The sequence below is a fragment of the Xiphophorus hellerii genome, chromosome 19 (genome assembly GCF_003331165.1).
Source record: "Xiphophorus hellerii strain 12219 chromosome 19, Xiphophorus_hellerii-4.1, whole genome shotgun sequence".
Lineage (NCBI taxonomy): Eukaryota > Metazoa > Chordata > Actinopteri > Cyprinodontiformes > Poeciliidae > Xiphophorus > Xiphophorus hellerii.
Genome location: NC_045690.1, coordinates 5,263,028 through 5,290,920, shown reverse-complemented (window position 1 = coordinate 5,290,920; position 27,893 = coordinate 5,263,028). Strand labels below are relative to the sequence as shown.

The following is a 27,893-nucleotide window of genomic DNA, read 5'->3' as shown; positions in this document are numbered from 1 at the left end:
AAAGGTGTAAGAAAACGTCTGCCAGGCGTTGCTTACTGTGAAAAGAAAAACAGAGAGGAAGAGACATATTCCACTGTTTTGCTTTGGTTAAAAAGACAAACAACATTCTGCCTGGTTGGAGGAGAAAATACTCCAGTCAGATAAGGACTAAGGAGACGGCGCATTGAAAAACATCATTTATTAGCTAAATATATGCACAAACAGACTGAGCGCAGGGTCAATCTTCCTTCTTCACTTCTTCCATTTCCTGCCAGCAAACAAAACCTTCATAACCTTCATCTTCAATATTTGTGTATCACTTTATTTTCCTCTGTAAAGTTTTATTCAGATTTCCAGTTTAATTGAAGTTCATTTCAGCTCTGCTTTTTGCAAAAAAAAAAAAAGATTTCCAAACTCTTAAAAACTACTGTACTTGGAAGAGTAAAATAATAATCTCACATATACAAGAATAAAAAAATGCTTCAAGAAGTCACATCAAGATTATGAATGTTTCTCCAAATGGCCATTAGTGGCTACATATACTGATAAAATTACATATAAGCTGTTAAAATATGAATAAACCGCTTTCTCTGCATTTTATGAGTACTTGGGTGTCCAAAGTGCGGTCCGAGGGCCATTTGTGGGCCTTGGAATGAGTTTGTGAGACCCCTGAAAAATAGTTCAAATTTGGTCTTGGGCATATGGAGCCAAAGCTGATGATATGGACACTTTTTAAAACTGTTTTAGGGTGAGATTTCCATGGCACGTACACATCTTACAAAATGAATAATTTTTCTTTCCTTAGCAGATGATAGCATGATGTCACACAACAAACATCCAACAACTTTTCACTCAGAAACAAAGGTTTTAAAAGAAAATTCTCATTTTTTACCGCTGGAAATGAACCAAAACCAATTTATAGACCAAGAAAATAGAGAATAATTGACTCAAAAAGTTAAATAAATGTAAGCATTACTGCTAATTTCATACTAATGTTGGTTTCAGTAAAAAAAAAATTAAAAATTACTTTTTCAATTTATTGTTGTGCAGGTAAGGGAGAAAGAATTCACATCAATATGATTTTTGCATGTTTTAATGGAGACTAATTTTGTCCCCTGAAGACTTTCAACTTGGGGATTTTGGCCCTTGATACAAAAGTTTGGACACCACTTTCTTAAAGTTCAATACTATTAAACAATTTTTCATGTTAATGGAGTTTGGCAGAATGTAAAGAAATAGACACACAACTTTTTCTAAAGGCTCTATTTATGTGTCTCTACAGCCTAAAAGGCCAAATAAAAAGTTGAGTTTGAACTAAAACAGACATTTCAATCATTTAATGTGCATAAATAGACATGCAAACTAATCTTGCAGATTCAATCTTCCTGCTAGACTGGTTAGGATTCCTAAAATTAATATTTTACATGTTGTTTAGCAAATTATATATTATAAACCCTCAAAAATGAGAAAAGCTTTGAGCTGCTGACTGAGAGTGATGGACTGGGCTCTGGACACATGACGTGACTTCGTCATGCTAACTAGCATGACGAATGGACCAAAGAGGACAGAGAGGATTACATCTCCGTGCCGTTGCCACTTCAATCTGCCGCTGATCTCTGAATAATAGCATGACTGTTTCTCTGCAGCCTGTAAGGCGAAGGTCAAACAAGTCAAGCAGAACAAACTGAGGTTTTCAAGAACAGCAGTTTTCCTTTTTATCCTAATCGGTTAGAGACGTAAATGATAAGGAGATGAAAGGCGGCCGAGCTATTCATTGACAAATATGGAATGAAAGCTCTCATACAGACTGCTGAATATCTTAAAAATAAACTGGAAAATTTCAAATATCTAAAAAAAGCAGGATAAACATTGACAGACTTGTATTGCCATAAAACCCTTTAGCAGTGAAGCTGCTCTACAAAGTCTTTCTTTCTAACACTTTCAGTAGAAAAGAAAACACTTTTATACAAAGATATCATTTACAACACCAACAAATGTGATGAGCACTCAAGACTTTTAAAAAGTGAACAAACATCCGTCTCTTTGTTGCTTTCTAAGACCAGAAACACTGTAAAACATTTGAAGGTGGTTTGACTTGAAAATGAAAGTTTACCTGCTGCCTTGGAAATAAAAATTAAAGTCAACAAGAATATTGTTTTGGTTTGAACTCAGAAATTAAAGTTCATAAAGTAGATTTAACAATGAGAGACAAATTGTCTAAACATTTTTTTGTAAGTTCATTAATCTTGAATTGTGAGTTTTAACTTAACCATTTAATTATTTCACAATATGCAAGAAAAATCAGCCCTCATCTAGTTAGAGCCACATTTCTCTGGTATTTTTACTAACGATATCAAGTTAAAATAACTACGGTACTTATTTTACTTTATAATAATTTAAATTCTTGTTTCGAATTGCGTGAACATTTTTGATCTGATAATGAATTTTATTAAACCTCACAGTGAATTCACCTCAGAAACATGTAGTGTGCAAAGGGCATTAAAATAAACACAAGAGTCAGATCAATGTAGCGCACTTCCATATCAGGGTACTAAAACATGCTGCTAAGCATTCTGGGAAATAGTTCCCACTCCTGTCTTTTTCTTCTTTTAATTTTTTAAGTGTTAACCTAAAATCTCTACTTTATTCAACTCTTGGATGTTTGACAAAATTAATAAGAAGTTAACACCACTTACTGCTGTAAGTTTATCTTTTACAAACACACATTTAGGCTCAAAATCTAAAAACTCACTGAATTTATTTGACTTTAAAGAGAAGAAGACAGTAGACAACTAAATGGGGTTCAAATGTTTTACAGTGAAAGAGTAAAGATTGCAATTATTCGTTTAAAGGTAGAGCTAAAACTAAACAACTTCTAATAATATTCCACTTCCTCGTTCTGTTTGCCATTTGTTCTTTAAAAGGTAAGAGTCTAAATAGCTTCAACAATTTAATTCAACAGATTCACAACCTCTGTGTGTCTCTCACATCTAATAATTCATCAAATCCACTTTTTCTACACACGTAAGTGGTAAATAGATACAAACACAAATGTGTTTTCAGCTGAATGATGCAGAAAGAACAGAAAATCAGAAGATCATGCCATGACTGCTCATGTTCCCAGCTAGCTAGCATGTATCTTTTTTCTGCTAAAACATTCATTCATTCATTCATCACTGCAAAAACACAAAATGTTGCTAAGTATTCCTGTTCCAGTTTCTAGTGAAAATATCTTAGTTCAGTTGAAATTAGACAAAACCAACCTATAAGTAACTATTCAGCTAGATATAGGAGATTGTTTTCAGTGAATAAATCCTTAAAATTGCAGAAAAAGTACTTGCTTCGTACTAGCTTGTTTAAGCAATCGGCATGTACTACACTGTAAAAACACAAAATCTTACCAAATATTCTTGGATTAGTTTCTAGTTTTAAAATAAGACAAAACTACAAAACATCTCAGCTATAGAGGAGCTTGTTTTAAGTTTATAACTCCTTAATATTGATGAAAAAGTACTTGTTTCATTGGCAGATTATGTCACTTATAAAGTGCAAAAAAATGTCTTGTAATAAGTTAAATAATCTGCCAATGGAACAAGTACTTTTTATGAATATTAAGGAACTATTTATTGTTGAAAAGTTATTTTTGTCTTATTGTAAGTGTACTAAGATATTTGCACTATAAACTAGACATAAAAATTTAGTAAGACTTTGTTTTGATGGGGTTTTCTCAGCTTCAGTTGTATCTTGTTCTGTTATTCTGCATCTATAATGTATGAAGGAGGATTTAAAACATTGTAGATAAAAAAAAAGAATGGTCACAGAGAATACATTTCTACCAAAAAGTTTAGAAAATATAATCTAAACTAGTTCCACTTGTACTTTTTCATAAACACTAAGGAATTATTGCCTTAAACAAGCTCTTATTTCTTGCTAAAAAACTTAGTTTTGTCTTATTTCAAGTGTACAAAGATATTTGAGATTTTGTGTTTTTGAATTTTATCATTTTTCACTGCCATTGGTGGGGTTTGTTTTTTAAGGTAACCCATGACTCAAGTCTTAAATGTGAAATGCCTGAATTCCTCTGCTGGAGGCATAAACTGGCCCCCTAAAGAGAGCAAACAATGGCCTTAGACTTGGAGGAGCTCACTCTCCACCCAGCATCTTCACGCTCAAAAGGTCACGAGTAATTTTTTCACCATATAACATCTAAAATCTGTCCCTTTCGCTCATCCTTTCTGCTGACATTTCACGGCCACAGCAGGGCTACTCGCTTTAACTCAGAAAGCAGAGTTTCACCACTTTGACGGAAACCATAAATGATTTCAGACGTTTCAGACGTGTTTCAAAGAATTGTTTTTATACTTTCTGCTTGTGGTCCAGATGACTAAAATATTACAGTTCCTGATAGAAAAACAGCAGTTTAGTCCTTAAAGATGAAGAGTTTCAGGATTTTTTTGCCCTCAATCCATTATAAGACACAACCTTACACAAGTTCCACGATTGACCATTAACTTTTTTAATATGAAAAGTAACCAAAAGATGCAAAATAAAGTGTTTCTCAAACTTTTTCAGGCTGTGGACCGCTTACCCCATTTAACAAACACCCACGGACCACCTAACTCGAAATTCCCCCCTCAATGACACAAGTAAAATATATCCAATTTGAAATTAAAATATTAGTCTCTTAACTTACTTATTGTTGTCTTCTTTGTTCATCTTAAGAAGGGTGGTGCTGTTTTGTAAATGTGACAAGCCACGACAAAATCACAAATAAGTCTATTTGGGGCGTTTAGTTATTTACAGATTCAGAAAGTGTGGATTCTACGCTTTTCATTATTGTCCAATAATATATATATTTTTAAAGTTGATCTTTACTACCAAGTGTTGTGTGAATTAATAACATGTTAGGGATATTTGTAATTTAGAAGCATAACGAGAAAAAAATAGACTTGAGTTGCTTTACCTGAAACAAAAATCCTCTTCTGCACTATTAAATATAAAAATGATCCACCCATTTATATCAATTATATTTATTTTCCGATCAAATGAAAACAACAATAGCTGTTAGCACGTAAGCAAAGCATTGTAAGCAAGCAAAGTAGTACAACAAATAACAGTTCTCACCAACTGAGACTCGGTCATGGCATAGAGCCGTTCAAAAGAATCGAATCGCTCATGAATGACTCACCAATACTCTCAACAAGTATTTCTTGACTTCCTCCAATCATATAATATTTCAGTTATTTGCTTCCCATCGGTATCTTCAGCTTTACTTTTGAGTGACACGGTTTTAAGCCACTCATCTATTACTTTTTTAAGCTAGCTTTAGCGTCGCCTTTTGAGCTGACGTCACGGCTAATAAACGGTCGTTTACATGCAGTACCTAGCAGACCACTAAGGGGCGCCCACGGACCACAGTTTGAGAAAGACTGCTCTAAATTTTAGCTTGTGTGAAGTTTAGTTGTTCTTTTTGTATCTGTCCGGAAAAATTGGAACAACTCAAAAAAATGCTGGAGAATTTATCCAATCAAAATGTTGGATTCGGACTTTTGGGACAGAAATTGGGCAGTTTTAACCAAATTCGGACCCATTGACCCAGGATATGGTAAAATTAAAAAAAATACATCATTTAAAAATGTTGACTTCAGGCTCAGTATTCACGGATTCACCTATTGGTGGGCTATTTTTATACATTTGAGTGGAAAATTTGCATATTTGAGGATTTTTCTGTTTAATTCACTGGATTTCATAGTGAATAATGAGTTTGTTCATTAGCCTTGAAACTATAAAAGAGGTAGCAGAAATTTGTGTCAGTTATGTTCAACACCAAGGAGTTTCTCATTTAAAATATTTTAAAACGCTCTTAAACATAAAGTTAGGCTTAAAATTCTTTATAGTCCTGGCAGATTTAGATTTAAGGTAACTTGTAACCCTGACTTAAATCTGGCAGAGAATATGTGGAGGGAGCTAAAGATTAGGGTGAAGGTACAGAGGCTGTCATTGAAAAACCAGTGCAAACATTCAAAAAGTTGACTGCTTTAATAAGAAAAAACTTTTTTTTAAAAGTATTTTCAACCCACTTCTACAATGTCTTCTTATTTTTGATCAATGCCTGACTCATTTACAATCCTAAACAAACATATTTGTTGAATCAAAGTATGTTTTAAAAACATGAGTGTTAAATTATTTGGTTGCTTTGTGTGTAATTTCACCCACCTAGATTTTATTTATTCAAATATAACGTTTAGTAATCCTAGCTAGCATTTCTTTTCTTTTCAACCGATTCTTTTGAAACTTTAACTGCAGGCTTTGGTCACTTTAACCCATTTTATTGAAGTTAATCAAACCCCATCATCACCCATGTTGGGTTAAATGAACCCTGATTCAGCAAACATTTGACCCAAGAATCAGCTAACAAAACAACTTTGTGTTGCTTTTCAACCAATAGTTTAGAAAAAAGAAGCTAATCAATAAATATGTAGATTAGCTTATTAGCTTCTGAGGGTAACTGGCTGTTGTCTCTTTATATATACAGACATGTAAGAAACAAACTAAAACATTCACAATTTACTCTTTTGTTACATTGATTGCTGATTATAGAAATCATCTGTAATGAAACTTCATTAACGTTTTAGAAAACGTATGAGTTTCCTCCCCACCACCTTGGACTGGTGATAGCGCACGCTTAGCACTGGTTATGTCTGTTTTTACAGCTGTAGAAACAAATCTAGAATCCTGAGACTGGTTTTGTTTTGACTCCAAATGTTTGAAGGACCAGCCAGAGAAAATAACTACGCTTGACTCCTTATCCAGCACTACAGACAAAAAAATAGCTTAATCCGTCATTTATGCACCATCACTTTTAATCTAATAACACCATTTCGACATGATTCCTTCACTCAGATGTTATTCTTCAAGGTCAGGGCATGGAGTGTTCTGATAATGAAAGTAATATTCAAAAATTTAGTTTTTAATCACTTTGCTGTATTACTGTGTTTGTGGCTGCAGAACGGACAAACCAACAAAAAATAGGTACAAACTGAAATAATGGACATGTTTTTCTCTGGATGTATTTCATACAATCTGCTTTGTAGATTCAATGTAAAGATAAAGAAAATGGCGGGTCAGCAGTAAAGAGGTTTTGCAATTATTAATGGTTGTTTAAAATATTATTTGTATATTAAGCTGCCTGTAGTAAAATATCTGATGTAATGTGTGCGTTTTTGGCTGACAGCTTTTGGACAGAATGTGATCATGCCTGAATGCATCAAAGAAAAAAATGCTGGACTGGAGCAGAAAATACAGATATGTAAATGCCGTAAGAATTTTAGTACTTTGAAGTATGATTTTTGTCAAAAGTAACCATTTAGAGCAGCGAATTATAGGCAGACATGGCTAACCACAAACTGTATGAAATACATTCTCTGGGTGCCAGTTTGTTAGGTATCCAGGCTGCCATCTCTGGTTGAATTTTATTCTCCTACTTATGAACTCAAATTAAGAATTAGCTATTACTACATATATGTTGTGAGGTCATTATGTTTTACATTTACAGTGATGACTCTGCAGTCATTGTGTGTATTATAAAGTTTGTCATTGTCAGAAAAACAATCATTGTATCTTGGATGTGAATAAAACAAAGGAAACTGGACTGGAGATGCAACAGTAAAGCTATGAATAAGAAGGAGAATAGCTAATTTTACAATACATTTTTCTCATGTTATAGGTGAAATAATCTGCCAGAGGAACTAATATTTTTTTCATCAATATTAAGGAATTATTGACTTAAAACAAGCTCAGATATTTCACTGAATGTTACTCATAACTTACTTGTGACGTGGAGCTCCATAAGAAGGAGCTTCTTAAAGAGACAGACGCCCAATTTCAAGGCGTTAAATTACAAAGTCAAATTTCCTTTAAGTCATGTAGCACTGAAGATAACATAGTCACTTTATTATGCTATAAAATGGCACAATGTGATTGGAAAATACACAATACTGTCCCTTTAAGTTGAGCTGTACTCATGTTCTGATTTAATCTCCACCGTGTCTTTGCTACAGGAGGCCACCCTGACTTCCTGTGTCATCTGTGGTTTATTATTAGCATGACAGCAAACATATTGAACACAACCACGTCTAGACGGTGGTTGGACTTAATCTGTTATAATCTGTGTCTACCAGATTCACCAGCTCTTCCCAGTCTGTGGTTTCCCACATGGAGTGTGTGGGAACTGGTTGTGTTCCACTGTGGCTGCATGTAGACCAGGGGTCTCAAACTCCAGTCCTCGAGGGCCGCAGTCCTGCAACTTTTAGATGTGCCTCTGCTGCACCACACCTGAACAGAATAATTAGGTCATTAAGGCTCTGGAAAACTGGTCTACACAAGGAGGAGGTCATTAAGTCATTTCATTCCAGTGTTTTGTACCTGTGGCACATGTAAAAACTGCAGGACTGCGGCCCTCGAGGCCTGGAGTTTGAGACCCCTGATGTAGACACACCTGGTATGCATATAACAAATCTCTCTGTTCCCTATGGGGCAGGAGAGGAGTCCAGAGCAACATAATTGAATTTACCAGAAATTTTAAAGAAAGCCGCAGGTTTTTAAATCTGCTGCCCTGCCGTGAGTGTGTATATGTTCTCACAGGGAGTCTGCGTCAGTATGTAAACACAGATGGAAATAATGCTGCTGAACTTCTTTGGGAGATATTTTTACGATTGTGGAATGATACAACAGATGCCATAAATAGTCGATTTAATAAATAAATGTAAGAAATATATGCCAAATTCAATTCAGTTTATGTAATTTTAAAAGGTACTTAGCCCAGAAGGGTTAATTAAGACAAAAAAGCAAATTTTTCTTCTGTTTCTTTGAATTGTAGCTGAAAGAGATGCAAAAATATGTGCATTTGTCCTTTCTGCTACCTGTTACACAGCTTTACAATTTCATTACCACTCCTAGCTGTGTGTCCTGAATGAGCGGGACATTTCAGCATATAGTGTAGAAAATAACGTTCAGTTTTTAGAAATCTTTGTTTTGCCTTGTGACAAAAAGGTCTTACATACCGTTTTGTAAAACTAAGAAATTAAAATCCAATGCAAGCAGGAACGAATGCACAACAAGATGCACTAAATGCACAACAAGATGCACTAAATGCACAACAAGATGCATTTTCTTCTCAGGTAGAACATTTACAGCTGTGCTGAGAGCGTGTCGTAACCCTCATCACCTTCATTCAAGCGTGAGTCACTCTGTGGGTCAGTTCATGGTGTTTATTCCCCTGAAGCAAAATTCCTGAGTGGACTAGAGCTGTAATTTTGTGTAATCATAAAATCTGTTCCTGTCAGATCTGAAAAGAAAATGCAACAAACCTTGAGAGTAGAAGACGAAGAAAAGTGAATAGTTTGACAGGTAAAACAGAGGTGATGCTCCACACTAATTAATTTTGAATATGAATTTTAAGGAGTATGCTTGGTAAAGTAATTCACCTACAGTACTCACAGCACTTCAGCCCGAATACATTTTCAAATTTGTTTCTTACTATAGACATTATGCAAGATGTTCAGAATATGTGGCGGTGTGCACCACTTTCAAAAAGCATCCGTCTTTGTACCAATTTATTGGCCCGATTACTACCAGACCTATATAATAATAATAGTTAAAAAACATAAAAATAAAACCTGTTTGACACCATAAATATATCTAAAACAAACTACTTATTTTTCAATCAAAAGTTGCTGATATCTAGCAGTTTTGTGACTTCAGAAAACCACCGTTGAGGCATTTCCATAATTTCCCTATAATTTCACAAATCAGAATTACGAAAAATAAATTAGATTAATGAAAAGAGGGCAATTTTGAAAATAAATTTTTTTTTTTTTTTTTTTATGTTTTTGTGCTAGCATGTTTTTCAGATGTATTAAAGTGAGTTTAATTTGCAAAACTGCAAATGAAAACCTTTTTTTGCACCACACGAGTCGTAATCAACAACAGGATGTTACTACTGGTGGAAACGACAAAGAAGACAACAGGAAGTGGTAGGATGATGGCACTGCATATTTTTTAATGACTTCATGCATGAACAAACTTATTCCCCTGTGATTTTAATTGCATTTCTTATTTAATGTATACATTACAATCACAAAACTGTGTTTTTTCAACACAAAGTTTTGCACACATTGGCAAGTAAAATGAATAATCAAATTTTACTGAAGTTCTCAAAATGTTTTTTGCAGGGAAAAAAGAAAAAACGTTACTCTTTAGCATCACATATGATTTCATCTCACAGATTCAGCTTAAAAAGGGTGATAAGGCATTGCAGTGATTGGTCAGAAAGGAACAACACTTGCCTCTGGTAAGGTCAAAGTTCAGGATTTGACATCTAGAATTCCTGTCAAAATCACTGCAGACCAAAATCACACAAACTCCATTCCACATGGGCCAACACGGAGGACTAATGAGACAAAAGTGAAAAAGTTAATGTAGATTCATGGATAACAATGTGTCTTTTTGAGTGGGAAAATAAAAGTATGGTACGAATTTTAGGAAATCTAGGACATCTCACTTATCACATAACAGATTTAGGCTCCAAGCCCACAAGCAACTCTGCAGGGAAAAGCAAGTATAGACAGTAGGTGGATGGATGTTGTTAATAAAGGATTATATAAGGGTCTTATAAGTTGAAATTTCTGTGTAGGAGAACTGAAAGCATCTTTTCAGCTTGAAAGGCCTCGACAACACTGATGGCATTAAACGGAAAGGTCACTATCAGTAATTATGTTCCTGAGATGGAGAGTCGGTGCGTAATGCCGCTATCTTCATCCACTCCCCAAACGTCTTCCTCAGTGATGTCAGCGTCACCCACACGGGAAAACTAATAGCACCCATCACATGACGGCGGAAAATTGACCTTTTCTGAGCTCCATCTGATGCCAAAACTAAAGCTAAACTTAATATTCAATAAAATGCAACTTGCTCTAAATTACATTAAATTACTAAGTTACTGAGAGAAGAAGTCCAGAAATGCATTTTTCATAATGTACTGATGATTGATACAAGAATTCAGCCAATTATATGGCTGAGTCCTTTTAACATTCCTGCTGTGTCTCTAAGCTTGGTGTATTTATTTGTCTTCTGCCCAGGAAAGGCTCTTCTTACTTAGTGTCTCAATAGACTTTTGCATGAGGACTTCCAGATAGTCGCCTTACAGTAAAGCATCATTTGTGTTCATTACTTGAAATAAAATCTTCATTTGTCAGGTTTTATAGGGGGAGTTTATGGAGGAAACCTAAAACTGGTTTGATGCTTATCCAAATAAAAAGTAAAAACCAGACAAGGTTTTATCAGATGGTTAATTCCCAGTTCATTCTTTTTCCATCACTCAGATATATTTTGAAAGCTTCAACCGTTTGAACTCATCTCGTCTGTTCAACAAATACGAACGTACATACCAGCACGCACATGAACCATAAATATACTTTGCATCTTCAATTTTCTGTCAGTCAACTGCAGACTTGTTAGTAATTAAAGGCATTCAAACACAACCACACAAACTGAGAAATCCACAAAATGCTCTTAAGCCGTCCTTAACGAGGTCGCTCACACAACGTGGGAATGATTACTGACAGCTTTTGTTAAGTCGGGAGGACACAAAGTTCTTGGCTTCTGCTCACACTTAATTTATGGACCTGCAGACCTCCAACTTTTATATATTGTTTAGCTGCAGAGGATTATCAGTAAAGTCCCACTCGTAAAACATTTTATTACTAGTTTCGGCTCAGTTTAGCTCTCTTATCTTCAGCTCTTTTGCTTTGGTTTTCTACATGCTGCACAGTGAAAATGAACACATCAGATTTGACCTTTAACCTACAAAGTTTTGTTCACCCACATATGAACTGAACTGTCAGTTTTTAAACCATAGGGAATTAAAACTGCCCATCTTTTTATAACAACTTCTGGAACAGCTTTCCATATTGTTTTGTATGGATGTAGGTTAATATATGCTCAAGTTGACTTCTGAAAGTCCTGAACCCATTAATTTATGGTTAGTGGTTGAAAACAAGCTAATAAGGGATTAGCCAACCCATTTAAAAGACATCCAAAACAACTGCCAGCATGCCCACATCTGGCTAACAAAGGCAGTTTACCCTAAAAGCAGACCATAAGATGCTGAAGAAAGTCTAAGGCTCATACAGTGTCATTTTTAGGAGTGTATTTACAGAAACGTATATTTATAAGGTTAACTTTCACAACATGTTTGAAAGAAGGAAACTTTTGCTCCACAAAAACATAAAGATCAGACTTAAAGGTGTCCTACGATGCTTCATTGAACAGATTAGGGTAGGTCTATTGACTATACAAAACATGCTTATTACATGTTTTTTGTCACAAAACCATTCTTAGACAAAAATTTACTGTACAGTTTTGTCTATTTTGAGTTATTTCAGGGCATCTTGTAACTTTAAATCCAGATAAGCTGCTGTTGGCCACGCCCCCAAATCAATGTTTAAACTTGCACGTGAAAATGGCTGCAAGCAATTATACAACTGTACATGTTTGAATAGCAGAAGTGGAGCCTCCTGCACAAGCAAGAAGAATGCAGCAAGTGGTTTCTGGATGGCAAGTCAACAACAAAACACGTGTCTTTTCCAGCAGCCATTGTACAGCGGTAAAACCAGCTGACCAAATTTGATGGAGCTCCACTTGGGTTGCTAGGTCACGGCTTTGCTGGGGTTACTAAGCAACAGTGCAGTGTCTGCTGATTTGTGACGTTACATTCTGGAGGTTTTGAAATGGCTCATTTTCCAGACACCAAAAAACATAAATGTCTTGCCAAAAACCAGCTGGGCTTTTTCTACTGCTGTTTTTAGAAGCAGTAGAAACACAAATGGAAGTACAAAAACGTGCAAGATGTTAATTTTGCCAGAAAAAAGACGACAAATACAGCCTTTAACTTTATCCATATGAAAAACTGGAGGTGAAATCTTCATGGTTTGGGAAGCTTTGGATGTTACCATCATAAGATCCACCAAGTATTTGAGAAAAATGTGAAATCATCTGCAAGAAAATTAAAGCTAAGACTCAACTCTGCAACCTGACAGAGATGGATGACATAGAAGTAGATAAATCAAGAACTTAGTGGGAAAAAAGAAAGTCCTGGACAAAGATAAAGCCCAGATCTTTATCTCACTAAGATGCTGTGGAGTGACTTGAAACAGGCTGTAAATTCAAGAAACTCCTCAAACATCTTATAGCTAAGAGCAAAGAGAAAAGGGAAACTTTCTGAAGATCAATGTTAAAGCCTGAAAGAAGCATCTTCCTGATGGGCTTTCAAAAAAGCGATAAAACACATTTTTAATCCTCCAGTGCAAAGAGAAATTATTTATCCCTCCGATTGCTTTTAAAACCGAGACTGATTGTTTACAACCTCAAAAAACGTTAGAGCAAAAGACAAAGATTTTTGAAGTTTATACATGCTTTAGACACTTTTTGAAACTATAAATTTGCTTTACAGGAACTTCTACAGCCTCAGAAAATAAAATGCATTTAGTTCACATTAATGCAATAAAACCTCAAAAATTCCCCAACAGTTGGTTCCATGAGAAACTACTACAATTCAATAAGTATTATAGAAATATCCTCTAGTAATTCAATTTAAATATTTATCTCCCAGGTTACAAAAACGCTTAGCTGAAGATTTCAAGATCTGATTGATTCCCGTAACACTTTCAAAATGGAGGCTCACATTTTCCTCAAGTTGGATCTTACATTTTTAGTTACTACTGCTGATTAAAAGCCTGTTAAACTCACTTTCAACACTAAAAACTTGCTTCTTTTTGGAAGAGTGACATATTTTCTCTCAACATATCAAAAATCAATCACTGACTTTATTAATTAAAAAATAACACACAAAACTAAAGTTTTATTTTTTTTTGCATTGAGCGATCGCTATCAAGATTGGGAAACTCTTGTAGATTTCTCTGTTATTATTATCAATATTATTATTCAGACTAACAGATATTCTCTAATATCAACTGATTCGTTATATTATAAACAATCACTCATCTGAAGGACTACCCTGACTACAGCGCTTAGTACTCAAAATATTAAATAAAAGGACTAAATTTTAAGATTTATTTAGTTTATTGCTCTCTGAGGACTCTAAGGAAAGAGGTTTGTTTTTAAGTTTTGCCTTTAATCTGAGGTTTGACAATAAAATGAAGAATAAATTCAAAGTCTCCACCTATGATTCGACAGCTAATAAAACCAGAACCACCAGGGACAGAATTGGAAAAAGTACCAGATACTTGTTTACTTCCTCCATGACTTGTTCCTGATTGTGCATTGAAAATTGAAACCAGGTGATATTTAAAGCAAAAATCTCAGGTGTTGAGCAAAACAAAAAAACTACATCAATTGAACCTTTTAGGATAAGTAAGGAAAGAGTTTTGTGCACAAAAGGAAAGTTTTATAAATCCCATTGCGCTTATAAGACTTTATAAAAAAAGTAGTATTTTAACTAATCAAGATATTAAGTCATTTTTTGAGTGTATTTAAGAATTGTGTCAACATCAAATATTTGCTCAATTTTGAAGCTAGATTTATGTTATCCTATAAATGGTTGGCTAAAAACGCAGTTTTATTATGTTTTCCACTTTTACATAAAAGCTTTACAGTGTACTAAAAATGTGGTGTTTTTTTCACCTCCAAATCCAATATGGCTGCCTTAAAAAGAGATAAATTAAGTTAAAAAAAAAGTTTATTTGTAGTGTCTAACTACAACAGTTTGAAAAGGAATGATTTAGACAAATGTATAGTACATGATGCAAACAAACAAACAAACAAAAAAAAGAAAAAGAAAAACTGCAACCGGAGTTATTGGGGAAGGAGACATCAGGAGGGGGTGATCAGCCAATCAGAGGCAGAAGTGAGTTAATATTAGAACTGTGTCATTTTGAATGCAGAGTGGAAAGATTTATTCTATTAATTTTAATAATTGTTTTATAACAAGCTTCTTAGACTAGAGAGAGACTAACAAGGTCAGTCTATTACTCTTCAGAGGGCAACTGCATAATTTTCACATTAAAGGTTTCATTCTAATGAATAAAATTCTTTTTTTTTTTAAAGTAAACACACAAAGTTACAACTAATCACTGACTATTTCAATACTTTCTAAGTTGCTGTTGCTGAGCTTGGTAGAACATTTAACAGAACATTAACCTGCAGTGACAGGCAATGAACTAAGCTTATAAAGATTAAGCATAAACTGTTAAATATATTGTTTTTGTGCACATTTTATATTTGACTATCTGTATTCTCTTTATACATATATAAAAACCTTATTTCCCTTGTATGTTTAAATATCTTCACTGAGCGAAGTGGCGCAAAAGTCAAATTTCTTGTTATTGCACAGAAAGCTGATTCTGATTGTTTTCATCTAAAATAAAACCAGCTTCAAAATGATTGTGCCCAACTTTTTATGATTAAAATAGAAAAATGGTATGTGGAAATATTTCTTTTTTCCAATCACTTTCTGGTGAACTAAATCAAATTTAAACTTATTTTTGTTCTTGAACGCCACCTTTTTGGGAGAATAGAGGTTTAAAAGTACAAATGTTTTACACCAAAGTGTAAATGAATTATTAGGTATTTTCCACTCCTCTGATTCATTAAATGTAGGATGTTTTTGTACTTTCTAACTGATTCTGGGCTGCCATAAAGTGTGTTGGTGACATAACTGGATCTTTATTAAGGTTTTCAGTTAATTTCAAAACAATCCATCAAGATTTTTTACTTATTTTTTTGCACACAAAAACAGTTTTACTATTGTTTGCAGCCAGATGCACATCTAAAGACGCCTTCATGCGCTGTGAATCAGGCTTCCAGCATTTAACAATTAAGCCCCGTGATTCAATTTATAGTTTAATTGGTTGCAGCTTGGCTCCATTTAACTGGTTTACTGTAAAAGACGCACAAACATGTCACCCTTTCACAGAAAAAAGTTTTTTTAAACATACCATTCAGTTTTCTCCAACAAGAAAATATAAAAACAAGGCTTTGAAAGCAATGTCCTTGACATTTATAGAACATATAAATTCAATGTTACCACAATTCAGCAGACATAAAGGAAAAAAACATGTGATTTTGATATAATTGGTATTTTGAGCAATTATTAAGGAAAAAAAGGAAAATAACCAAAACCTGCATTCATATATATATATATTATTAAAACTTCATTTGTTTATCATTTTTAGTCAAAGTTTTTAAGAGCCACGTTGCAGGTTGTAGACCCCTGTTATACAATAACTATCAACTTGAGTGACTTATTCAAAATGCATTTACCCAATTAGAAATCTCTTGTCACTGGAAATTTCTAAGTAAACTAAATGCATGTACTAAATTCACATCTAATGCACACATTATCATGAAGCTCAACAGCACTTTTAAACCGTGAACCCATTATTTTGTGGAACAAACAGGAAAATGGAAAAAGCATGGAATCAGAAACTTGGTGAATTTTCTGACCTGCAGAGTCGCAGTTCATCCTCACCATGACTCACCACTTTACTGCAGTTAAGTGGAATCAGCTGTCCAGCGACTTCAGAGAGATTACTGCTGACAGTGTGCTAATTTAATGCTTCCTGAAATATGGGGAAAATTAAAAACACAAGGATGAGTCGGTAACGGTTGCTTTGAGTGTTGTTTGTTCTCTTCCTCCATCAGAACTGTTCTGACATGTTGTTGTTTTTGCACTCTGACGAGATCTCCACCCTCTTATTTGGAAACGATCTGTGCAGACAGAAAGGACATGTTTCGTATTTCAAACTAATAGTTGGCAAGAGATGTTACTAAGAGATACACTCTACAGCCAAAAGTATTCGCTGACCTGCCTTGACTCACATATGAAGTTAAGTGACCTCCCATTCTTAATCCATGGGGTTTATTCAGTATGACATTGGTCCACCCTTTGCAGCTTGAACAGCTTTTACTCTTCTGGGAAGGCTCTCCATAAGGTTTAGGAGTGTTTATAGGGATTTGTAACCATTCTTCCAGAAGCACATTTGTGAAGTCACACACTGATGTTGGATGAGAAGGTCTGGCTCTCAGTCTCTGCTCTAATTCAACTTAAAGGTGTTGAGGTCAGGACTCTGTGGAGGCCAGTCAAGTTCATCCACACCAGTCTCTACCATCCGTGTCTTTATAAACCTTGCTTTGTGCACTGGTGAACAGCCATGTTGGAAAAGGAAGCAATTAGCTCCAAACTCTTCCCACAAAGTAGGGAGCTTGGAATCGTCCAAATTGTCCTGGTATGCTGAAGCATTCAGAGTTCCTTTCACTTGAACTAAGGGGCAAAGCCCAGCTCCTGAAAAACAAGCCCACAGCATAACCCCCCCTCCACCAAACTTTACACTTGGCACAATGCAGTCCGGCAAGCACCGCTCTCCTGACTCAAACCCAGACTCATCCATTAGATTGCCAGATGGAGAACGCGCCTCCACTGCTCTAGAATCTAGTGGCGCCGTACTTTACACCACAGCATCTGACGCTTTGCATTGACCTTGGTGATGTCTGGTTGGATGCAGCTGCTCCACCATGGAGCTTCCATTCCACGAAGCTCTCTGCGCTCTGTTCTGGAGCTAATCTGAAGGCCACATTACGTTTGGAGGTCTGTAGTGATCGACAGCAGAACGTTAGTGACCTCTTTGCACTATGCACGTCAGCATCCGCTGCCCCCGCTCCATCAGTCTACGTGGGCGACCACTTCGTGGCTGAGTTGCTGTCGTTCCCAAACATTTCCATTTTCTCATACTACAGCTGACAGTTGACTGTGGAATATTTAGGAGCGAGGAAATTTCACGACAGGATTTGCACAGGTGGCATCCTATCACATGGAAGTGATTGGAACGCCTGATTCCAATAATTTGGATGGGTGAGCAAATACTTTTAGCAATATAGTGAATGTTACATGAGGATAGGAATATATATATATGGAATCAGCCTTTAAAACCATTGTTTTCCTAAATTAAGTTTGTCAAAATGTATTTTAAAATATGAAAACTGAACCGCAAGTAAACTGTTTTCTATATAATTTGTCTGACACAAGTTACTCGCTTTTCATGGGTTATGATAGTTTTTTATGTCCAAGGTTGTGATATAGTGGTTGCAGTTGAAGTTCACATTTCTGTGAGTAAAACAAGTGAAATTCAGCTTTTGTCGTAAATTGTACCATAAGTGTTGTGTTATAAAGACAGATGATGTTAAGTAAAACAGGTTTTCAGCCAAAAAAACTAAATTATGATGTCCATTGTGTGAGATTTAGGTGTTTATTCTGGTGTAGGCCGTATTTCTTTTATTTATTGTAACTGGGAGCAGTCTGCACACATTTTTGAAGTTTGTTGCTCTCAAAGAATGGTTGAAATACAAATATAATCAATCAGACTATTTATGTAGCATTTTTTATACAAAAAAAATGCAAAGGACGTTAAAAATAAAAGTAAAAAACAAAGATAGCCCAACATAGACACCATCATTTGAGGAAACATTTTAAATCCAATGAAAAACTTTCTAATCCACTAACAGGAGGAAGCACTTCTTACTTTATGAACTGACAGCTCCTCCCCCTTTTTCTACTGCCGTTTGAAACTATTGTATGTATTAGGATTAGCTCTGTGTTTTCTTTACAAATATTATATTTTAGTATATATATTTTAGACATATTTAATAATATAGTGTTTCATTAGTAGTCAGTAAATGCATTTGCTCTCCTACCTCAGTTAAAACATCTATCTATAACTTTTTGCAATTTCAACAGACGTTTTCTCAATCCACCCATATTTCTCAAAACTAAACAGATTTATCCACGCTCTAAGTTCTTCGTGACTCGGTTTTATTCGTTTTCTGCAATATTGCTGACAAAAAGACAAACGGTGAAATAAAAAAGCAACAATCCACATGCCGCGCGGAGTAAAAAGCAGATCCTATGGTTATAGTAACGTCCATTTTAATGTACAGACACACAATTCTGCTCTCATCCTGAAAGAAACCACACACAAATATCTTAAAGATAAATAACACATGCCATCTGTTTTACTTTTAAAAGTTCACCAAGCAGCCTAAATGAATCCAGCTCTGAAGGTCGACATGCTGGAATGGAGCACGGCGGTTTAATTACGGTTTTCCAACGGGAGCCTTCAAGGTACAGATTCATCAGTTATGGTCACTCCTAGAGTTCACAATGTTTATCTAGATAATTATAATCCACTGGGGGCTGCCGCTCGGCATGCATGTGCAGCATTAGACAGCGCCAAACATTTAATTAAGGAGCTCCACAGCAACAAGTGGGTTTAAAATAAACACCTGCAGCATTTGAGATGTCTGCGTGATCCAGACGGGAAAATTTTACATACAGCCATTGTGCTGCATAAAAGATGATTCTTCATTACAGATTTTTTTTGTCACATTTAAAATGTTTCAGGTCATCAAACTAATTTAGTACCAGATAGGAATAAGCTGAGTAAGTACACCAAACTTTATTATCAAAGCACTGCAAAAATAGAAAATTGTACCAAGTATTTTTGGTGCAGTTTCTAGTGCAAATATCTTAGCACACTCACGTTAAGATAAAACTAACGTGAAAATAAGTTTTCAGCACAAAATGGGAGCTAGTTTTAAGTCAATAATTCCTTAATATTTACTTTAAACAAGTTCTAGTTCCACTGGCAGATTATATTACTCATAATAAAGAAATTTTCCCCACGTTACAAGTTGCACAATCTGCCAGGAAAGCTAGCGTTTTATCCTTCTGTTGTCATGTGATCAACAACAGGATGTTATTACAGGCGTAAAAAATGAAGAAGACAAACAGAAAAGGAGGATGAAGTCGTGGCATGTTTTTATTGACTTATTGCATAAACAAACTTATTCACGCTTGATTTTAATTGTGTTTCTTATTTAATGGGAAAACCGCAATTATTAATTTGTGTGTGTGGGGGGGTACATTAGCGGAATATCAACAACGTTTTGTGACATTTGTACTGGAAAGTTAGCTAATGATATAAAGCACATGAGAAAGTTTGCTTCTTAAATTTGACTGTTTCACAAAATTCATCCAAAATGATTTAAAAGACTAACTACCTATCATAAACATTATTCTAATCCTTTTTGTTTTATTTACTCTGATTATCTAGATCCCGGTAATACGGGACGAACATTTCTAACCTAATACTTTTTCACACAACTGTACATTAGAATATTTTTTATTCTCAAGGCCCAATAGAAAAAAACTAATCAATGCATTTCAGTCGACGCCGTTGAACAATCGTGACATTGTTTACTTCCTCTGTCTGTCCTATTTTCCTCAATTATGCTTTTCTTGCCCCCAGTTGCTCACACTTACTAAAAGGCAGAAAACATCTTGAAGTCACACTTGAAAGGAACTTCAGCGCAGCTGGGTTATTATCTATCTGCTCTCCAACCAGGTTAGAAATGGCCCTCAGCCGTCTCTTTGATCCTCCATTCTCGTATTTTTACGAACACTGTGTTAGCATCATTACACTTAACTACGCGTGAGCAGCAGAGGTGCTAACCCTCCATCTACGTCTTCTTTGTGTGGCCAGATAACCAGCGAATGGAGACTTCAGGGAAACAAGAGGGACAAATGGAGTCTTTAAATGTTAGACCCACCACCAGACAATAGTGATTTTATATAATGTGACTGAAAGATATATGGGTCATATTTTCTACAAGTAAAGTTTCATCACTGTAAAAATACAAAATCCGAGCAAGTATTTTGATCCAGTGTCTGCAAATGTACTGATATTTGCACCAGAAAATAGACAAGAAATACTTTGTAAGATTTTGTGTTTATTCAATATCTTTGAGAAAAAAAGTCTCCAGTCTTTGCACTGCAAAAACACAAAATCTTACCAAGTATTTCTAGTCTAGTTTCTAGTGCAAATATGTTAATATACTTAAAGTAAGTTAAAAAATAACTTACAAGTAACTTTTTAACAAGACATATGAGGGTGTTTTAAGTCAGCAATTCCTTAATATTGATATGAAAGAACTATTTCTATTTGCAGATTATTTCACTTTTAACATGAGAAAAATGGAAAGTGAAATAATCTGCCAATGAAACTAGTCCCTTTTTAAAATCAATATTAAGGAATTATTTACTTAAAGCAAGTTCATACATCACGTTGAAAAGTTACTTGTAAGTAAGTTTGATCATTTTTCAAATGTGCTGCAACATTTGCATGAGAAACTACATCAAAAGTACTTAGTAAGATTTTGTATTTTTGCAGTGCAGAGATCAAATCCATGTTAAGTCCAACATTTCTGAGTGGAAAACTGATCAAGTCTCAAATATTTGAGGGAAGTCCTGGATAAACCTTAAGTTATTCAATGGAAAGTTTAAAAAAAAGTTTTTAATATAAAAAATATTGAGTAAATCCAAATCTTGTCTTTTTCCGATGGTATTTTCACATCAGATAATGCGATCATATCCAACTCTTTCTGCATCTAAAAGGAACAATTCCTATTTTTTACCCCCAAAAATCTAAATTGGGCCACTTCAATATGTAGTACTAAATCAGATACGTAACTAATTATTTTGATAATGTCTGCAGTCTGTACTCTATGTCACATCTTATCAAACTTTTAAGCCATTGATGTGAGATATGCATCATAATTCTGCAGCAGAAGAAGCAAATCAGGACGTAAACAGGTGCCTGAAGACTAGAATTATGAAAAATATTTAAAAAGTCTGTGTCAGTGAATCGAATCACATCTCAACCCCACAACTCCTGACTCTTCCACACACAAGGACATTTCCCAACAGCCACCAAAGATGCTTCATGCGTAGCATCTGCACCAAGCTGAACATTGATTTCAACGTTTCAACACTTCAAATGTGTTTTTTGTTAAATTTAGCAGGGTCTAGATAATTTCCTCCATCTTCTGTCTTACCGCTGCAGCCCAGACACTTGATCAGTACAAGAGATTGTTCCCACATGTACTCCACACCCTTTACCTGCCAGAAATTCCTGCTGCTCATTCTGAATGTTGCTGTAGACCTCTTGGCAGCTTTCCTGACCAGTTTTCCTGTCTTTTCATTCATTCTGGAGGAACTTCCAGGCCTTTATGTCACAATTTTATGTCTTCTAAAACTTTGGAAATTATTTTGCTAACATCTCTTGTCCATGAGTTGCTATTGGGAAATAATGCAATGTTTGGAAAAGCAAAGAATAATCAGAAGCACATTTAAATGATGGTGGGTGTAGTAGATTTTTAAATTAGTTTAAATGAAGTGGTTAGTTATAAACACAGATGACATTAATAATTATGGCTATAATGATTAATCGAATTAATTGTGATGAGACTGATTATTTCTCTAATTGTTAACTATTTTAGCAAACGATTAATCGCTAACTAGAGTATACAGACTCAAAATAGTCTATTTGCTGAAAATACAACTTATTCAGAGCAGTAATTAAGTCAAAACTGTACAAAAATATTTATACATTTTGCATTTAAAATGAAAAACATCTTTGTGTGTAAATATGTTTTATCTTCGTCTGGTTCAAATTCACTAAAGGAATGATATTCAATTAAATTTTAGGCAATAAAATATTTATTTTGTTATTAAAAATGAATTGAATTATTTGCATATTTTAATGTATTTGTAATATTGTACAAAAATGATTAAGTAGTTAAATGAGAAATCTGTAGAATATGTCAAATTGTTTTATCCAATTAACTGTCAGAATAATCAAACAGTATAAAACGTGTCTTTCTTCTCATTTAATACATTTATATATGTTGATGTAGTTATAAAACACTAAGATCTCCACCATCTTTGACCTCATCAGGCCATTCCTGAGTCTTGGTAAATCTCTGCCAAATCAGAGGAAATTCCCTCCTTTGCTCAGTAATATTGAGAAATATGAACGGATGTTGAGGAAATGAGAGATAAATCACAATAACTCAAAGTAAAGCTGAACTTTTAAAGAAACAATATGAGCTAAGGAGCAGAAAGTTCACTCTGTGTCTCTGTAATAATGCAGCATCGAGTTTTTTCATATAAAGGTTCAATAATCGCACTTCATCATGTAGATGTTTCCGTTTTCATAAATGTGTTTATATCGTTCCCTCTTGACTGCTTCCGACTCACTGTTTATATTCTGTTTGTGTTTTTAAATCATAACTTTTACAACTTTATGTTTGATTTAATTGTCTCCTGCCAGAAGAGTGTAAAAATAAAAAATAAAAAAACTCCACTTTCAGTGTTTTTCTGCTTTCAGAAAACAAGTTTCTGATTTTAAAAAGCAGGTGGACATGAAAATGAAGAGAGTAGATTAAATTATATTTCAAATGTATTAATTTCACAAGGCAGGTCAAAAACTATTACTATTGAGTCCTGTCAATACTAACTGTTAGTTATTTTGACAAGCTGCTCGTCAATGGGAAAGCTCTTTAGTGAGTTTCTCATTATAAAGTGGAGAATAAAATGAAATGGAATTAGAAAAAAACAATTAAAAAAATTTAATTTTACATATTAAAAAAATTTAAATGTCAAAGGAAAAATACAAATTTAACATAATAATAATATTATTATTATTATTAAATCACATTTGGCAACTATTTCTGACTTCATCATCTAGTTTTTAGTACAAATATATTATTACATTTGGAATAAGGCAAAACTAACAAGTTTTGAACAAGATATAGAAGCTTGTTTTATGTCAGTAGTTTTAATATTGATTTTTTTTTTTTTTTAAATGGACAAATTATTTATCCTATAGAATGAGAAAAATAGAAAATTGTCTAGTTATATAAGAAATAATTTGTCAGTGGAGCCACTACTTTTTATACTCAATATTAAGGAATTATTGACTTGAAATAAGGCAAAACTAACTTACAAATAACTTTTCAGAAAGATATAGGAGCTTGTTTTAAGTCTACTATGATATTTGAACTAGAAACTAGACTAAAAACTACTTGCAGTGAAGGATCTTTGTGTTGTTTTGATGTGAATGACGGAGCTACGATAACGACGGTACAACAGAAAAATCCAGCAGCAAACGAGTTAGAAACCATGGCGACGTGATTCGAACAATCAACATAAAGCAGAGGGAATTATTACCATAAAACATGAAAAATCTGAACCTAATACACAAATAAACAGCAATAATAAAAAGAAAGATTCACTGAATAACTCCAGAGGAATGCAGGGAAATTAATTAACACAAAGGAAGTTGAACTAAGACTCAAATAGAGATCTGAGTGAAATAAATCCAAATGAACACATGAATATTTGGCAGCCTAGATATAAAACACAACAGTGGACCAAAACACTCAAAGATCATAAAACATCTCTCCACTTTTCTCATTTTTTCTGTCCTTCTCAGTCTTCATTTATATCTTTCTTTCGATCTCCCTTGAAACATTTCAATTACCTTGAGAATGAACTGTGATTATTTATTTATATTTTTGTCATTTTTTTTTTGTAGACGCATTGAATCGCAAAGTGGGATTTGTGGTAAATGTACTGATCGGTGGGAAGGTTGTTCAGATTGTGAAGCTGAAGTGGAACAGCAGACAATGACCCCCACACAGACGCAGCTGAACCCCTGGTGGTTTTTCCACTGTGTCTTTCTGTGGCCAGTCAATAAGGAGTGGGTGCCCAAGATGCCCAAGTAAAATATTTAGATCAAATTATGATGAAAAGTAGTTTGAAAGTGTAAAAACAGTACGCATAGTGCTGCGAAATGCATTGTGAAATCTGTTATTTTCAAAAATGCTCTGTAAAAGGTAATGAAAAGGAAATTTTGCCCTTTATGGAGCTTTTGTGTTATTGGTCAAACTTTTAAAAAGTGAATATCAGTAAAAGATAACCTGATTAAACACCAAAAAAGGTTTAAAATTATTGTTTCATGTTTAAAGAGAAGAAAAAGCAATCCAAACATTTCAAAAACACAAAATCTTACCAATTATTTTACTCTAGTTTAAGTAAATAATTCCTTAATATTGATGAAAAAGTACTAGCTTCACTGGCAGATTATTTAACGTATAACAAGATATTTTTTCTCATACTGTGAAATAATCTGCCTGACAAAAAAAAAAACCATCATCACTGCAAAAACAGAAAATCTTACCAAGTATTTTTGTCTAGTTTAGTGCTAATATCTTACTGCTCCTGAAATAAGACAGACCTAACTTACAAGTAATTGTTCAGTAAGAAATATGATCTTATTTTACGTGAATAATTTCCTTAACGTTGATGATAAAGTACTAGCTTCACTGGCAATTATTTCACCTATAACAAGATATTTTTTCCATTATAAGTGAAATAATCTGTATTGGAACTAGAACTTTTTCATCAAGATTAAGGAATTACTGACTTAAAACAATATCTTGCAGAAAAATTACTTGTTAGCTAGTTTTGTCTTATTTCAAGTGTACTACGACATTTGCAGTAAAAACTAGACAAAAATAAATCTTGGTAAGATTTTGTGTTTTTGCAGTGAATCAATCATTTGTCGGCTCTTTGGGGTCTCTGTTACTTTGGGTTTTCTTGTAAACCACTGTGAGCTCTATTATCTACAAATGGAGAAAATATGGAACGGTGTTGAACCCAGGGAAACCAAAATCACATCAATCAACTCATCCAGGACGTCAGGAGGAGAACAGAAAACAAGATGTGAATGTTCTGCAAGCCTAATTTGAAGTCACAGTCAACCATAAGAAAGAAAGATTTTCCTAAAGTGGTATCATGGGAAAAGATCCAAATCCAAAACGTCTGCTAACCCAAATGAGCCCAAAAGCTGAGCTCTTTTCAACCAGAAAAACTTATTGATGATCTCTGAGACAAAAATAGAAATGTATTTATTTGTTTTTTTGTGGATCCAGTTAAGTCGACTCGTATGTCTTGTTGAAAAGTTACTTGTGAGTTCGTACACTTCGAATAAGACAAAACTAAGATATATGCAGTAGAAACTAGACAGAAATACTTAAGCTTTTTGAGTTTTTGCGGCATGTTTGTGAACATGAACCTGTAGAGTTTGAATTCAAAAAGATTCGATTTGAACAGCAACAGTGAACAAATTCCTCTGGTTTTTCCAGTGACGTCGTAGGAAGATGTTTTATTTACAGTCGGCATCAACTCCTTTTGTTTTCCCAACAAACCTTCACAGATGCAGCTCAAGACATCAAGCAGTGCAGCTTGCAGGAAAACAAGTGATGTCATAGTACATTTAGTGAATTTAAAAACATAAACACCCCGGACAAAAATTCCTTAAGCACTTGTCAGAACTGGAAAACCAATCTCAGTCTGTGCTGCATGCCGCATTCGCCCCAGGACTTGGACGGAGTGGGAGAACTGACTTAATGCTGTGAAATTTGGCAAACGCTCAGCCTGGGCACTTTTAAGTGACTGACTGCAGTAAGAGCCACTTCCAGAGATCCATGCAGCGACTGTAACTTCCCAAGCTGCAAGGGGGAGGACTTCCTAATGTGAGCCCTGCTTGTTAAAGAAAACTGGGGGCTTGTTGAAGAAGAAGAAGAAGAAAAAGTTGATTATATACCAGCCGCCCTGATTAGAATCCATTCGATTGGTTAAACAATTTCTCAGCTAAAGAAATTATAAATTTTTAAGTAGAGATTGAGATAACACGATAGCTTAATTGGAAAAATGAACTTATATGTGCAGTAAAGCAGGCAAACACAAATGAAAATGATGCTCTTAAATAAAAAGATTCTCACTGAGACGTTATTTATATCTTCCTGTCTAAGCTGAAGTCTGATTTTCTCCATTTAGTCCAAACAAACCCAACAGCAGTGTGCTTTATGCTGACAGGCAGGGCAGCAGCTTTCCTGCCAAGTCTTGTCCCCCTGCTGCAGTGTAAATGAATGTAAATCAAATTCTTTCAAGTGTTCCTCTTGGGGGAAAATGACAGCTACACAGCATTGTTATTAATATGTTGTTTGTTTTTTCACAGTGCGTGGAAACTGAGATGGATAGGGATGAAATCACGCCGCAACAGGCTCGCAAAACAGAGTACAAATAAAACCCCAAATCCAGGTTACACATTTAAAAACTTCTAAATATAAATAAAAAAACAACAACTTTGATTCTTTAAAGCTATAAAAGTTACAAATAAATGAGTACTTACTTAAGAAAATCACGATGGGGAGATGCTTCCTCCTAAAATCCATGACTTTCCTGGTTGCACGGCCACAGCGAGCGGAGCTTCTGGTTCATTTACTCCCGCAACCACGCGTGGGTCTGACCGCCTGGACGCGCCTCGGCAGACGGACACATGCGCGCTGCTGTGGAGTTATTTCTCCAAGTTGCGCACTGTTGTTGCCTTTACTCACTTCAGTGATGCTGATGATGCTGCTGCTGCTGCTGCTGCAGCTCCCGGTGACGACAGAGCCCCAAACCCTCCCCCTCTGCTTCTGCCTCCGTTAGTCACCGCTCCTGCGGGGCTCTTCAGTCCCGCAGATGTTTCTGGTGCGTTTTAAAGGTTTAATGCCAGGATGTGAGTTCTTGGTCTCTGAAGAAAGCTCCGAGATCATAAAACTAATCTCAGTTAATGAGGTGATAATCTAAGAACAAACCGGAAGGTTGATAATAAAAGCGTCTGCTTCATTTTGAGAGTAGCTTGAAAGCACAATTGCGTTTTTATGAGGCCAAATATGGCGCTCACGCAAATCCTTTCCCAGCTTTTAAGGCTGAGGCTTGTTAACGGGAATCTGATGTAAAGCTGCCGGTCGGCCAGGGGCGGTTCTGGCCTGAATGGTGCCACAGGCAAGAATGAATGGCCCCCACTTCCTTCAAACCACAGTTGGTAGTAACTAGTTACATTTAGGAATTTTTTGGAAAATATTTACTTTTACTATCAAGAATCACTACTTTT

The 27,893-nt window shown here is 35.0% G+C and overlaps 1 long non-coding RNA gene across 1 annotated transcript; it reads right to left on the bottom strand.

The window, feature by feature from the left end:
* LOC116708729 (uncharacterized) lies at positions 1 to 27,474 on the bottom strand. Its single transcript, XR_004336758.1, has 2 exons — positions 27,147 to 27,474; positions 1 to 35 (listed from the first exon to the last, which is right to left on the bottom strand). It is a non-coding gene; the product is annotated as an uncharacterized LOC116708729 (long non-coding RNA).
* Positions 27,475 to 27,893: the final 419 nt, after the last annotated feature.